Source organism: Entelurus aequoreus, linkage group LG18 (genome assembly GCF_033978785.1).
Source record: "Entelurus aequoreus isolate RoL-2023_Sb linkage group LG18, RoL_Eaeq_v1.1, whole genome shotgun sequence".
Classification (NCBI taxonomy): Eukaryota; Metazoa; Chordata; class Actinopteri; order Syngnathiformes; family Syngnathidae; genus Entelurus; species Entelurus aequoreus.
The window spans coordinates 6,219,850-6,236,143 of NC_084748.1; the positions used below are offsets into that span (position 1 = coordinate 6,219,850).

General features: G+C 40.1%; 1 protein-coding gene and 1 long non-coding RNA gene across 2 annotated transcripts in view; both read right to left on the bottom strand.

Annotated features, from left to right (window-relative positions):
* LOC133633739 (B-cell receptor CD22-like) overlaps nt 1–16,294 on the bottom strand; it is a 37,133-nt gene that overhangs the window by 16,535 nt on the left and 4,304 nt on the right. The gene's annotated exons all lie outside the window — the stretch shown is intronic.
* LOC133633746 (uncharacterized) lies at nt 365–2,867 on the bottom strand. Its single transcript, XR_009821833.1, has 3 exons — nt 2,680–2,867; nt 2,472–2,549; nt 365–888 (listed from the first exon to the last, which is right to left on the bottom strand). It is a non-coding gene; the product is annotated as an uncharacterized LOC133633746 (long non-coding RNA).

Genomic DNA, 16,294 nt, shown 5'->3' on the forward strand with positions numbered 1-16,294 from the left:
TATAATGTAGGAACCAGAATATTAATAACAGAAAGAAACAACCCTTTTGTGTGAATGAGTGTGAATGGAGGAGGGAGGTTTTTTGGGTTGGTGCACTAATTGTAAGTGTATCTTGTGTTTTTTATGTTGATTTAATAAAAAATAACAAATAAAAAAATAAAAAACGAAACCGATACAAAAAAAACGATACCGATAATTTCCGATATTACATGGTAGAGAGGAGAAGGGGTTACCTTATGTCAAAAAAAGATTTACGACCTTAAGGTCAAAAGGTCACAGGGGGGTGGGGTGAAGGGGAGGTCAGAAGGAGGCGGGGCTGAGGGGGGGAATACACCTTATGTCAAAATGTGATTGATGGCCCTGTAAGAGGAGGGGTGGGGTGAAGGGGAGGTCAGAAGGAGGCGGGGCTGAGGGGGAGACACCTTATGTCAAAATGTGATTGATGGCCCTGTAAGAGGAGGGGTGGGGTGAAGGGGAGGTCAGAGGAAGGTGGGGCTAAGGGGGGAGACACTTTATGTCAAAATGCGATTTACGACTTTTTGAGTATTAACACATGTACGTACACACACACACATACACTGGTATATGTGAATGGTAAGTCTTTGTTAGTACGAGCATTAAGAGAAAATGGAAAAGATGGAGAAAGCTGTTGTTTCAGTAGGCATGATTAGCGAAACGCCAGTTTCAATTTATAAAAATGATAAAACTTACCACGACGCTACTCGGAAAAGTAGGATTTTTTGGCCTCAGGTCGTTGGGTTTTCCGTGCCAGTCTCCGTGCTCCTAAAATCAACGGATCCTATCAGCCTCAGTCGACCGAACCAGACGTCTTTTCTTTGGAGTCTTTTAACTCTGAATGCGGGGTGTTTACTCCGGTGGTGGTGGTTCCTATAGCGGCATGGCGAGAGTGTATGGGAGAAATGAAGGAGAAGATAGACGTCTTGTTTCGAAGCAGCCGAAATTGGAAATGCGTACTGACGACGAAAAGAAGGTTGTCTTTTGAGACCACACCCCCGACGGAGTACGAAAGGACCTCCCCTGCCAATACATCAACCAATAGTATTTGAAAACAATCTTTCTACTAGTCTGATTGGTCGAAACTTTTTACGGGGCTCCTCCCCTTTGAAAACAATAAGCCCCTCATTTTTTGACTAATTTGTTGGAAAAGTAGTCAAAAGTCATGAAAATGTTTAAAAATGACACTGATACCATTACCATAAGTCTCGCCGCTGACCTCGTGAGTCTATGGATGCCCAATATGTCCAGAAAAATCTAAAATATCTCAAAAAATAGGGGGCCGGATTTTGGACGTCGGCGTACCGCGTTTGGGGTAGGGCCGTAGTTTGGAGACCGATGGTAAAAATTTACTATTGATGGTTAGTTTTTTTCTTTGGATTAAATAGAGAGTAAATCTAGCAGAAAATATGCATTATAAACAGAGAGAGAGAGTTTGGAGGGGTAAGAACACCCTTTTGGGACTTTCACAGCAGCACAGCAGCAGTGAGAAGACATACACAGCAAAAGTCATGAACATGTTTAAAAAATACACGCGTAAGAAACAGCACAATTAGGGTATGAATAAATATTTTAAGCAAAGTTACCATCTTTATTGATAGTTTTTATTTTTTTGTTTTTGGCGGGCTGAAATCACACACACACACACACACACACACACACACACAAACACAGCAAATTGGTTGGTATGCGGTTTATTGTTGGCAGCTGGTTTTTATTGACAAAACCATGCTCGAAGAGATAGGTAGAGACAGGTGCTTTTTTGCTGACAAAACTATGTCTAATGAGAGTGGTAGAGACAGATTTAAGGCGGGAGAATTTGTTGACAAAAACCAGATGTTATTTCTCTAGACACTAAAAGGTCTGCTGTTTGTAATGTTACCAAATTACTGATTTTTAATATTTTTTACTTAATAAAGGGTTTGTATTGTGGTCAAAAGTTTCCAAAATGTTTTAAAATTACACCCGTTATTTAGTCCCACAAGACCCACCGCAGGCCTCGCGAACCCCAACAAAGTTGCAGGAGGAGCGGGGGCAGAAAAGTTGGAAAAGTGGTCAAAAGTCCCCAAAATGTCTAAAAATTACACCCGGGTACCACTCCAACAAGTCCAGCCGCAGGCATCGTGAGTCCGGGGGTGCTGACATGTCCAAAACGCCCCAGTAAAGTTGCAGGACGATTGAAATATATTTTTGTATAATAACTCAGATACGGTAACACTAGCGAGCAGTAGATATTTAAACTGAAAAAAAACTATGTCCGTTTGATCTTACAAAGTTGGAAAATGACTCACAGGGTGTTGTTTAATATTATGCGTATTCATTATTTTGTTTTATAGAGGGCTTGTGGGAAGAATCTAAAGTGATTGCTTTTTCACAATCACAATTTGGTAGGTACGATTTTTATTTTACAAGAAAAAACATACAATATATATATATATATATATACATTTACTTACAGATGTTTCTTTTACGCCTCTGGCGCGTTGGACGCCTTTAACGGGTCTCCCGCCAAAAAGTGTTTTGACATTGAAGAACTGGTTGCAAAAGAGGATGAAGACGAGGAAGCTTTTTTACTACAAAAGAGTGCCATCATTGAAGAATTGTGCCGGGACAACATTGTCAAAAAAAAGACGCCGAATGTCCCGCCATTGAAGAGCTACTCACCAATGACGTTCCAGCGGAGGCTGAAGGCTTGCTCGCGGTGAAAGAAGAGGGGTTTTTCCCACAAAATACTCTCCACACCGAAGACTTGCTCGAGGACAACATCATCGAAAAAGACGACGAAAGTCCTACACCTATCTGCGGTAAGTTTTTCTTTGCTTTTTGCATGTTTTTTAAGCGGCTGTAGGAGATGTTCACACTAGACTGTCTTTTTGCAAAATGAATTTGGCGCTCTTAGAAGTAGGCGGGGTCGTACTTAGGAGGTGGGGGTTTGTTTTTGGGTGCGAGTGTTAAAGTGGCGAGTATTTTGCATATGTTATATTATTGTTTTATTTTTTATATTTAACATATTGTGTTGAAGTTTGGGGAAATGTTTATAAAACAAACATGGACCCATTAATTAAACTTTAAAAAAGGGGTCGTTAGAATAATACACAAAGTGTGCTACTATGAACATACCAATCTGTTATTTATAAGTTTTAAGGTGTTAAAAATGTTTAAATATTGTGTTTTTAAAAACAATGGAAATTATGTTTTGTGTAAAGAACATTAGCCTTTTAGCTTGTATTTTTAGGTTATTTAAATTAAGAGGAGAAAACTATAATTTACGGAGTATATTGATTTTTGAAAAAGGTAAAGTAAAAACGAATATAAAATACAAATGTATTTCAGTTTTAGGAGTTTAATGATGGAACAAGCTCAGTGAGGAGCTGAAGACATGTAGTTCTTTTTTAAGGTTTAAGAAAACATTGAAAGGTAAAAATGACGAGAAAAGTGCTGGTAAAAAGATTATGGAGGTGTGGCACTTTGAAAAGCAGAGCCGTAGCGTCTTTACGGGTTACGTTCAAACTTTTCTAAAGGGGAAGCAAGAAGCTTCTGGGTATCCTAAAGAAGTCATCGATGCAGAAGGCAGGGAAAAGTACATTCGTGAATATCATGAAAATCAGGGAATACTGCTGGATGCTAAAAAAATCGAGCTCAACCCTGCCAAGAGACAAATGTCAAAACTCTTTTTAAACAGTCTTTGGGGAAAGTTTGCGGAGAGACACAATAGAACTCAGACCACCTTGGTGAAAAAAAGTGCTGAATTTTTCGACTTTGTATTTTCAGGAAAATATAAGGTTGAATATTTCTCCTTTCTCAGCGATAAGATTGCTATGGTACAGTGGAGATATGGCAAAAACAGCGTGGTGCTTCCCGGTAGCACAAATAATGTATTTATCGCCGCTTTTACCACCGCTTACGCACGCTTAAAAATGTACGGGTACCTAGAGAGGCTGCAAGAGAGAGTTCTTTACACAGACACCGATAGTTTAATCTACACGGTAAATGAGGGGGAAGCTTCTCTGGAGACGGGTTCGTATTTAGGGGAGTTGACGGATGAGTTGGGGGGGCGACAGCATTCAAGAATTTGCCTCTGCCGGTCCAAAGAGTTATGCCTACCAAACCCTTCAGGGTAAAAAAACTGTGCTGCGTGCCAAGGGAATCACTCAAACCCGTGAGTGTTGCGAGAGGGTCAACTTTGACAGTGTCAAAGATTTGGTGGAGGGTTATCTACAGGGAGAGGAAACGGGTGAGATATACACGCCACATCAACAAATTGTTCGCGATAAAAGGGGCTTCCTTTTAAAAAACACTTCATTTGAAAAGAAGTTTAGAGTGGTGTACGACAAGAGACGTCTCTTTTCTAACGGAAAAACGTTGCCATTTGGGTATTAGAAAAAATATTGAAAAAATGGAACAAGTAGACTTTGAGCCTAGATTTTATACACCTTTTTCATGCTTGATTGTAGGGCCTAGCGGTTGTGGAAAGACTTTTTTTGTAAAACGTATATTGGAAAATTGTGAACATGTCATGAATTCTGTACCCGATAACATTGTGTGGATTTATACTTCCTTCCAGCCCATCTATGCTGAACTAAAAAAGATGAATAAAAAAATAAAATTTGTTAAAGGATTGCCTGATTCTTTTGAAGATGAAAACTTGTTTCCGTACGATCAGACTCATTTGGTTATTTTGGACGATGTTATTTTTGAAGCTTCCAATCATCCTGAAGTGGTTAAAATTTTCACTCAGTACAGACATCATCGAAATATGAGCGTTATGATGCTGACCCAGAATGTTTTTCATCAAGGTAAATTTTCACGCACAATTAGCTTAAACTGTAATTATATGATACTGTTTAAGAACCCGAGGGACAGATTGCAGATTAACGTGTTGGCTCAGCAAATGTTTCCCTCACAAAAAAGTTTTTTCTTGGAAAGTTTTGCGGACGCTACTTTGGACGAGCATGGGTATTTACTGGTTGACCTGACACCTTTTTGCCCAGATCAATACAGACTAAGGTCGGGCTTGCTTCCGCATCAGTGGCCTGTTGTGTACGTGCCAAAAACATAATTTCAAAAATGTCAAAGCGTGTAAAAAGGAATGGTCCTATGTTAAAAGCTCTGTACCATGCATCGCCTCAAAAACGTCGAGACATTTTGAGTTACGGGTCTCCAGACTTTATTAGGACGCTGTGTGAAATTGCTTTAAACATTTTAAAGGGTAATGTTCCCTTATCTCCATCGCAATTTGCTAAACTTAAAAAACAAAAGAAAATCATCAGACTGCTGGCTGATAAAAGGACCGGACTAAAACGCAAACGTCAGACTCTAATGAAACAGTCGGGCGGTTTTCTTTTACCCTTGCTCTCTACAATCATACCGTTTATAGGAAGTCTTATCGGAGGATTGAGTGGAAAAGGTTAAAGATGAAAAAGGCTCAAAAAATGTTTCTCCTATCTCCCCACCAATTAAATCGTTTGACTCGAACTGAGCAGAGCATCAGACACTCGGCAGAGGATGATCTGGACGCTAAAATGAAAACCGTCTTAAACGAACATGGAATGAATCCTCATGAAAAAATAAAAATGTACGACACCTTAATGCAAAGATATCTTAGTTTGGTAAAGCAGGGCCAGCGTGAGGAAAAAAAGATGACTGTGACTTTACACAAGGATTCAAAGGATGACCCGTGGAACTTCCCTGATGATAAAACGCTGGATAAACCAAGGAACACAACCGGAGAGCCGGAGGATGTCACGATGGCCCAAGTTATAAAAAACCTCCCCCATCGCGATCGTAGCAATGCCGAGTACATTATGAAAAAATTATCCGAGAATGATAAGGGGTGGACCGCCAAAGGAGAGTTTGTTCAAAGCGGAACACCGGTGCAAGGATCTCATATGATCGATTTACTAAAACACCTAATGCAACGGACCAAAAGACCACAAAACCGTCCACCCGAGGGATGGAAAACATTTTTAACAGCGTTGTCGGAGCTAAACGTCCCTGTCTCAACCATTCATAACCCAGGAGCACAAGATCAATACAGACGTCTAAAAGCGGGTGTGGAGTTTGAACCGGCATGGAATGAAGAAGAGAAACGGGTTGGTTTGGAAAATGAAACATTTCTAACCCCTGAGAGGAAAAGAAAAAGTAAAAAAGTGACATTATCCCCGCGTTGGTTAAACCTTGAATGATGTGACATAAACTTTTGTTTTAATAAAATGTTTTTATTCATCAAACGCATTGTGTACAGCATTTTCATTTCAACGATTCAAAAAAGTTTCTAAACAACAGACGGTTTGTACGTTGCAGCTCCTACTATTATTCTTATTTAAGCAAGTACATCGTTGCAATTTTTTAACCAGGGTATATGCTTCAAGATCATTTTTTACTACATCATCATCGTATAAAGACAAAACTTGTTTAAAAGACAGTCCACAAAATCGATGGTACAGATAATAAACGCAGTGTTGACCACACACTACGGACAAAGGGTGTTGAAGCTGGAGGTCATGGTACAATATCCGATCAGACCGATTTTCCAAAAAGCTCAAGATGCTCCGTGGATAGTAGTCGAAATTGGGAGAAAATCCATAAGAATCAAAAAAAGTGGCGGTCCCATCTTCTTCCAGAGTCATCGATAACCAGTGCTCCCCCGGCCGATGTCCTTCGTGAGTGTTGACGATAAAGTAGGAGGGTGGGGTGAAGGAGTGAGTCAGCGAGATGAGTTGGTCAGAGGCCCATACACCACAAAAAACATCCCCCAACACTTGTTGCAAAAGCTTCTCCAATTGATGGTTATTCATTTCCAACATCAATAATAATCCACCAGCACTTGTCGTTTAGAATCAATTTCCAAAATAGAGTCGTAGCAGGCGTAAACCACAAGAGTGACCGTGTTGGGTAAGGGCACTCTGAATCTCATTTCCAGTCTTAAAGTTCCGTTTGAAACCCTGGACAATGCGTCGCTGTCCTCTCCCGGATTAAGATTAAACACGAACAACGAATACCCCCGCTCAAAATCTTGTCTGTTTATGCATAGAGGTAAATCTTTCAGATGCCTCCCTGTAGCACTAAAAATGTTGTAAAACTCTCTAACTGAAGCCCCCTGGTTAAATTGAGGTTGAAAAGCTTTGGAGGGAATTTGTTTTCCTGCTTGACAGAGAGTGATGTATTCTGCATTAAAATGCTGAAAATTAAAGGGGGAGAGATCCCTTCTTCCTGTGAAAGCTTCGTGATTCACCATGCCCAAAACAACGTATTTAGGCATCGTCCCCAAAAACAAATTTTCTTGGGTACATACTCTGGAATTTTCAGGGATAGAGTACGTTTTTACGCTGACCCTTGACAAAGGGTAGAGCGCGTTTCCTTTGAGTAAGGCTGAGGCGTGCCCCAATCGCACGGCCGGAGAAACGGTGACCTTTTTTGTAAAGAGAGAAGCGCCCAGCACTTTTAGACAAAAAGTACTGTCCACAGCTCCCATGAGACAAAAGGCGTCACTGGCGCGCGTGAGTTTGATTTTCACATCCACCGAGTTGAGAAGGAGTCTCTCGCTGAAAAAAATGTCGGCATGAAGCGGTCCCAGCAGGTGAACTTCTTTAGATTCGACCGTGTAACCGCTTCTAATGTTAAGTCCTTTGTTGGGTCCATTTACCCCTGCTATAGAGTCTATAGAGGCGGCGGTGTCTTTGTAAAATAAACCAGCAGAAAATTGACTTCTGAGGGTAGCTTCAGAATAGTTTAGTAGCGTTTCAATTATTGCTCTGTAGGGGTGAGTGGCGCTGGATTGAGAAATCAGTCTATCCCCGAGCATAATGTCGCATTGGCTAAAGATGGTGTTTAGAGGATAATTGATGAGACCCACGTTTGCGTCGTTGGGGATATTTGTTCCATCGGCGCGGGTAATTTTAACCCGCAGGTAAAGTAATGTGTCATTCAGATCCAAGTACTTTTCACCTTCTCCCGGGATAAAAAATTCGATAGGTCCTCCATCTGATATGGCAGATAATGGTCGTACTTCTGTGTAGGTTTTATCTTCGATAGACATTTGAGTCATAGGAGCTGAAAATAAATCCAGTTCAGCCATCGTGCATTCGGATGAATTTTGATGTAAAAGAGCCATCTTTTTTTAAAATATATCGTGCGAGGTGTCAGTGGTCCTTCTCTTTGTAAGTCTTTCGCCGACTGATTTTTTTTTCCCTAGGCGTCTACGTTTTTTATTAACCCTCGAGACACGTCGCCCTGGGGGTCTCTTTCGGGGTTGTCTAGCCAGGACCATTATTCCCCCCGATCCATCTTGTACTCCTCGACCCGTTTTTCCAACGGCTTGACTGAATACGTCGGAAGCGATATTTTTTGCCGCTGTTTTAAGATGAGGTTTGGCCAAGGCGAAACCTCTTTTCACCAGAGGCGAAACAAAACGAAACAACCTTGAAAACACAGAGCCTATCCCACGCCCGTACATCACAGGCGAACCTGCGAAACCGGGGAGGGAACCCCCCACTTGGCTTTCATAATAACCCACTAAACGTAGAGGGTTGTGCATGGGTTGACTCATTTTCAATGTTGTTGTTTTTACTTTCTGACGGGTCTAAAGTGGAGCTTCACAATAGTCTTGCCAAAGGTAAAGTCGACGTATTTGTTCTGATCAGATTTAATCTCCACCCGTATGTTTTCAATGTGATTTTTCGAGACGGGTAAATAGTAGACAGGGTTAAAATACTTGGTGACAACGTCTCCATAAGCTCCTTGTACACTCACGATTCTCAAGAGAGGTGCATAAACGTCGCCTACTATCTGAGGACGCACCACGTCAGTGTAACAGTAAAGATGGTTGAAACCAGCATTTATATCCATCGGATAGGGGGCCGACCCTCGGTCAAACTTGATCCACTTTCCTGGTTCCACTCCCATAATGTAAGCCAGGGGAGGGGGAAAACAAAAAATAGTTTGACCCCCTGATTGATAGGAGATTCGTTTTTTAACGTCGTCAAAGGCTATCCTCACATCAGGGTCAATTTTTTGTAAAGATTCATTCAGCTCATTTATGAATCGTTTAACGGTCTCATAACACCCTCCTCTCATTTCTTGACAAAAAACTACCCCATCTTGAGGGATGTTTACGGGACCCGTGTTAGAATCCTCATCCGCTTCTGTGTTTAAGGTAGGAAAATGAAAAACTTGCGAGTCGTCTTCTGATGTGGCATCATCTTGTGCGGGGTGTACCCCTCCTTCCCTTCGTTTAAAGGTGTGCCCGGTTTTAGAGGTCTCGCGCGCCCGAAGGGGTAAAACTACCCCATCTTGAGGGATGTTTACGGGACGCCTGTTAGAATTTTCATCCGCTTCTTTGTATAAAGTATGAGAATGAAAAACTTGTGAGTTAAATACAGGGCTCTTGCTAGAATCCTTAGAAGAGTTGGGCTCAGGTGGGGGTATCTTCATCCATTCATAAAACACCCCGCTACGAACATTATACCATGAGTGAGGGTATGAAATCTCTGTTAACCCCACCTCCCATGACCCTGCTAAATCTATATGTTGAGTTAAATCTATCTGGTAATGGGAACTTTTGTTTTTTTTAAACACATTGAGGCTGGCATTTGAAGGTAAGGTGAGGTAAAAACCCTCGTAGGAATGATCCATAATGCTCGTTGATCTTTTGTCCTCACGACTGGGAGTCTCATCATGGCATCAGATTGTTTTATACATTTGTAAGGTGGTCAGCGTCCACCCAACTGTTGAATTTTTCGGGCCAGTTTTTCCAGCGCACTAGAACTTGTTTTTTGCCATTAACCGTCCGTCGTTTTAAAATTTCTTCCACGTGGTAGAGCTTGTTCTCGCTCTCTTTTACTTTTTGGAGTTCGGCTTCGTAAAAAGAACCCTCTATTATTTCTCCGTCAAAATCTTTCAGTTTGTATGCAGGGGGAGTGCGAGGGAGACGTCTGTTTATTGTAAACACCTCGTTTGTAAAACTTTGTTCGTATTTTTTATCAAATACTCCTCTCACTTTAGATATTCTCACCGTATCTCCCGTGACAAATTTGTATTTGTGTTTGGACGCTGTGTTTGAACCATAAAGATTTTCAAACACTTGAGGAGTATTTTCCAAAGTTACATCAGCGGGTTTCATTTTAATACTGCTGTGATATCCGTGGTTGTAGCTTTTTAACAAGTCTTGTAAGACGTCTAGGTACCGCCTAGTATTATTGGCTGTAAAATATCTCCACATTTTTCCTTTCAAAGTACGATTAAATCTTTCAACCACCGAGGCTTTGAGATCGCTGGCTGTAGAAAAATGTACAATATTGTATTTCTTCATCAGAGCTTGAAAACTTTTGTTAAAAAATTCTTTTCCCGCGTCAGTTTGTAGTTTAAGAGGGATTTGGCTTTCCTCTAACACCGATTGAAACGAATTAACCACATCCTCGGCTGTCTTTCTCTTCAAAACCCTTGCGTAAGCCTTCTTGGAAAATACATCAATGACCGTTATTAAATAATTAAAACCGTCGTTATATTTAGCCAAGGCTTGCATGTCACAAAGGTCAGCTTGAAATTGATTTAATGGTCTAGGTACAAAGACTCTGTTTCTTGGAAAATTGATGCGAACCGGTTGATGGAGTGTATAGGCATCTTGACCCATTAAATATTCTTGAACTTTTTCTCTTTTGACATGTTGCCCCGTTTCATCCTGTACAGCTCTACGGAGTCGATCTACCCCTCCAAAACTACCAGGGTGTGCGGGTGTATAGTACGCTTTTTCCATAGCTTTGTTCATTGTGAAAAGACACAGAAAAATGACCTCGGTTTGCTTGGTACACATTTCTTTTATTCATTCATGAAAAAACAATACAGTGTATCTAAAACATTTTGTTTTTATTATAAAAAAACAACACAGTGTATCTAAAACATTTTGTTTTTATTATAAAAAACAACACAGTGTATCTAAAACATTTTGTTTTTATTATAAAAAACAACACATTGTATCTAAAACAATTTTTCTATAAACTATAAACTATAATCAACGTTTGATATAAAACAGGTATACCGTAGGTACATTTAATCGCATTATGTAGTTTTTGTAGTTCAAACAAAACATTAACGGAGATGCCATAGCGCAGCCGATACATCGTCATATCAACAAACAGAGCATATAAAACAAACACATGACAAGGTAAAGGTTGAAAAGACTTTTCTTTAGACCATTCAAACAAAATCATTTCAAAAATGTCAAAGTCAGAAGCATAAGAAACAACAGTTTCCCAGGTGGGCTTAGAGCGGGCAAAGTCAAGAATAATTTGTAGTTTTTGAGGTTTGTCGCGTTTTAAAATAAATGCTTCTATCATGTCCGTCAATGGGTATACAACAGCATGGTTCTCCACAAAGTTGACAAGATTTCCCCAATAATTACCCATCTTTTTTTATTTTTTCCAACACTCTGTCACCATACCCAAATGTCCAAAAATCGTTTCATCATTTCCCACCAGCTCGCTGTACATGCCATCTATAGCCCCCCAGATATTTGTCTCAGATCCCAGTTGAGACAGCAAAGAGTCTGCATAGGCTTCAACCTTTGAATCCTCAGCCTTGATGCAACGAAGCATCAGCAAGCATTGAATGGCCTGAATGAATTTAGGCCTGCGTAGACTCCTGATGACTCCGTCGTAGTTGTACAACAAAAAGTCCTGCTCGTACGGTTCCAAGCATTGGTGTTGTCTTTGGCTCGGATGGTTTACCCAGCAACCGTAGCACTTGCTTTGCCTGAAATTGTAGATGGCGTGGTTGAGGAGATGAAACACAGCCGTTTTCACCGTGCTGGCGAAAAACAACCACAGACCCCCGTCGGTTTCGTCGTCAATGTGCAATGTAGGCTCCAAGAGTGACGGAGATGATGGCTGGGATGATGGCGGAGTTATGTTTACAAAACAATTCTCCTTTACCTCCTCCTCCGTATCGTTGTCTGCCAAAGACGGTGTAACCTCGCAGGTTTTCATCCCTTGTCTGGCGAAGCATCTGCTGAAGCGACACGGCGGAATTGAAGGGGTCTCTTCGCCGTTTGCATCCACCATCGTCTCGGGAGGATTAAAAATCTCTCTCAGGGCTGCTTCATCAGCCGTAATGCCGGATGGTTCATCAGCCGTGTTTACGGATGGTTTAAATTTGTCCTGTGGTATAAAAGAAGTCTGTACGCGTCTGCTTGTCTTGTTTGCCATTTTCTTGTTTGAGAGATCGCACGTTCAGAAAGGAACCGATGTGGCTTGGTCAAAATTGCAAGATTGTCTTGTTTTTAAAGGGTACGAAAAAAAAGAAACCGTTGTGGATTGGTCAAAAAATTACGGGGCGTATTGTTTTCAAAGGGGAGGAGCCCCGTAAAAAGTTTCGACCAATCAGACTAGTAGAAAGATTGTTTTCAAATACTATTGGTTGATGTATTGGCAGGGGAGGTCCTTTCGTACTCCGTCGGGGGTGTGGTCTCGAAAGACAACCTTCTTTTCGTCGTCAGTACGCATTTCCAATTTCGGCTGCTTCGAAACAAGACGTCTATCTTCTCCTTCATTTCTCCCATACACTCTCGCCATGCCGCTATAGGAACCACCACCACCGGAGTAAACACCCCGCATTCAGAGTTAAAAGACTCCAAAGAAAAGACGTCTGGTTCGGTCGACTGAGGCTGATAGGATCCGTTGATTTTAGGAGCACGGAGACCGGCACGAAAAAACCAACGACCTGAGGCAGAAGATTTCGTCTCCCAAGTAGCGCTAAACAAAATTCTTCTCTCACGCAACTCATCCAGCGTCGGGTAAGTAAACAAGCTTCCTTTTACACGTTTTTCCATCGGAGAAGGATCATGCCACAAAATATCAGGCATTGTCAAACTTAAAACATCCCAATCCACGGTTGATAGCGACGATGCAATCGAAAAAGGGCTTTCGTCTCTTCTCTCTTTCAGCTGAAACAAACAGATATCTCCCATCTGGTATCGGAAAACGTATCCAAAAGATCCAATCATTCCATAACCCTCCAAGCACCACTTCTCACGCAAAGACTCGGTTGGAGGAATTTGAGTACGATTCAAAAAAATCCTACTTTTCCGAGGAGCGTCGTAGTAAGTTTTATCATTTTTATAAATTGAAACTGGCGTTTCGCTAATCATGCCTACTGAAACAACAGCTTTCTCCATCTTTTCCATTTTCTCTTAATGCTCGTACTAACAAAGACTTACCATTCACATATACCAGTGTATGTGTGTGTGTGTACGTACATGTGTTAATACTCAAAAAGTCGTAAATCGCATTTTGACATAAAGTGTCTCCCCCCTTAACCCCACCTTCCTCTGACCTCCCCTTCACCCCACCCCTCCTCTTACAGGGCCATCAATCACATTTTGACATAAGGTGTCTCCCCCTCAGCCCCGCCTCCTTCTGACCTCCCCTTCACCCCACCCCTCCTCTTACAGGGCCATCAATCACATTTTGACATAAGGTGTATTCCCCCCTCAGCCCCGCCTCCTTCTGACCTCCCCTTCACCCCACCCCCCTGTGACCTTTTGACCTTAAGGTCGTAAATCTTTTTTTGACATAAGGTAACCCCTTCTCCTCTCTCATGGTCCACCAGAACAAGTAAGGGTATTAGTGGTCAGAGACTTGAAGGAACTTGAACAATATCAATGAAAAAGATGATGATGATAAACAAGTGGAATAGTGGGGAAATTTTCCTTGTTTATTGTGTACTGTGTGCAGAGAAACAGTGTGGACAAGCAACATGATGGAAGAACAAATGAGCTGCACAAAATTCAAGTCTTTTGACTATCATGATCATAAATGCTATGAGTTAGAAAATAACATTGACCCAGATATTCACTTCTATCAGGACTCTAAAGTGGACTGTGAGTATTATACTGATGAACAGTTTAATTCAAATGTTAAAATGGAAGGCTTTTCTGTGATTCATTTCAACAGCAGGAGTCTTTACAGTAACTTTTCCAAAATTAAAGAGTATCTTAAACAAATACAGCAAAGGTTTACCATAATAGCAATTTCAGAAACTTGGTTGAGTGATAGTAAGGAATTACTGGATGGATTAGAGCAGGGGTCACCAACGCGGTGCCCGCGGGCGCCAGGTCGCCCGTAAGGACCAGATGAGTCGCCCGCGGGCCTGTTCTAAAAAAAAAAAAAAAAAAAATTAAATTTTTTTTTTTTTTAAATTTTATTTTATTTTTTTTTTAAATTAAATCTACATAGAAAAACCCAAGATACACTTTCAATCAGTGCATCAACCCAAACAACCTCCCCCATGCACACTCATCCACACAAAAAGGGGTTATTTCTTTCTGCTACCAATATTCTGGTTCCCACAACATAGACAACACATCTGCAAGGGACACAGTCCCTGAAGCACACATGATTGTATAGGCTGCTGGTCCACTAACATTTTCATTAATTACTATTTTTTATGTAATTATTTTTATATTGTTTTACTTTCTTTTTTATCCAAGAAAATGTTTTTTATTTATTTATCTTATTTTATTTTATTTTTTTAAAAAAGGGCCTTATCTTCAACAGACCAGATTGTCAATGATTTTTAAACCAGGCCCAGTCCAGATAATGTCCAAGTCGGACTCAGCAACACACACCTTCATTCATGTACACAGAAAAAAATTAGGGAACACAACAGATTGCATATAATTTATAAACAAAACACTTTGCATTCCATTCGAAAGGACGTTCCCTTTAGATTTCCGATCCTTAACATTTTACATTTATCATAATTAAGCTTAAGGCCAGATTGCTGTGAAAATATGTCCAAAAGATTAAGAAGGTTCCGCAAACAATGAGGAAAAATCTTATCTTTGTGAATCAGCCTTTTCTGACATGAACTTCATCAAGAACAAACACAGAACACGCCTCACTGATGCACATCTGCAAGACTCACTCAGAGTTGCAGTGTCAAGTTACACACCAGAGTACAACACACTAGTTAACAGCATGCAATGCCAGGCTTCCCACTAACTGACAAAGAAACAGATAACAGATTTGGTGTCCAGTTCAAAGTGTGACATGATTTAAAAATTTGAGAGTTTACTTTTGTATTTTACATGAGTTATTATTTGTACAAACATGGTGCAAAGTAATTCATGATTTGTTAAACAATGTTAGTGGTTAGCTAGTTAAAATGGGATATTGTGATTTCACAAGACTGTCTTAGAAGTGATCATTTGAAAATGTTCAATTTGAAAAATGTGCACTTAGAGAAAATATAAAAATAAAGTGTTGCATATTGATATTTATCTGTTTCTATATATATTTATTGTGAGAAATCATTAAGATGATCAGTGTTTCCACAAAGATAAATATAATTAATTATTAATAATAACAGAGTTAAAGGTAAGTTGAGCAAATTGGCTATTTCTGGCAATTTATTTAAGTGTGTATCAAACTGGTAGCCCTTCGCATTAATCAGTACCCAAGAAGTAGCCCTTGGTTTCAAAAAGGTTGGTGACCCCTGGATTAGAGGGATATGAAATGTTTTGGCAAAACAGGATGAACAAAAGGGGAGGAGGTGTTGTATTGTTTGTGATGTCCTCTCTCAAATGTAGGCTGATTGCTGACATGACAACTGCTATTGACAATCTGATGGAATGTGTAACTATTGAAATCAGTGTTGAAAGATCCAAAAACATATTAATTAGTTGTATTTATAGAACTCCAGGATCATGCATTGATCAATTTAATAAGAAAATGTTTGAGTTATATGAAAGACATAATGATAAGGTGATCTTGATTTGTGGTGACTTCAACATTGATTTGATTAAATTTAATGATCACATGAAAACCACTGATTTTGTTAATCTTATGTTCAGCTTGAGTTTCTTTCCACTAATTGTAAAACCTAGCAGAATAACAAAGGACAGCTTAACACTGATTGACAATATTTTTATAAATGTATTTGATGGGAATAGAAAAAGTGGACTCTTAGTGACTGATGTAAGTGATCACTTGCCTGTCTTTACAGTGATGCAAATGAACAAGGAGACAAACTTACAAACAAAAAGACAAATAAATAACTTTGTTAGAATAAAATCACCAGAAGCAGTTAAGGCATTCAAGGCTGATCTTTTAAATCAGGATTGGCAAAATGTTTTTGTGGAGGACACTAATGAAGCATACGATACATTCCTGGATATATTTCTGACACTTTATGACCATCATTGTCCATTGAGAGAATATAAGCAAAATACTAAAAAGAGGGAGAAACCATGGATAACAGGGGGTTTAGTAAAAGCCTGTAAAAA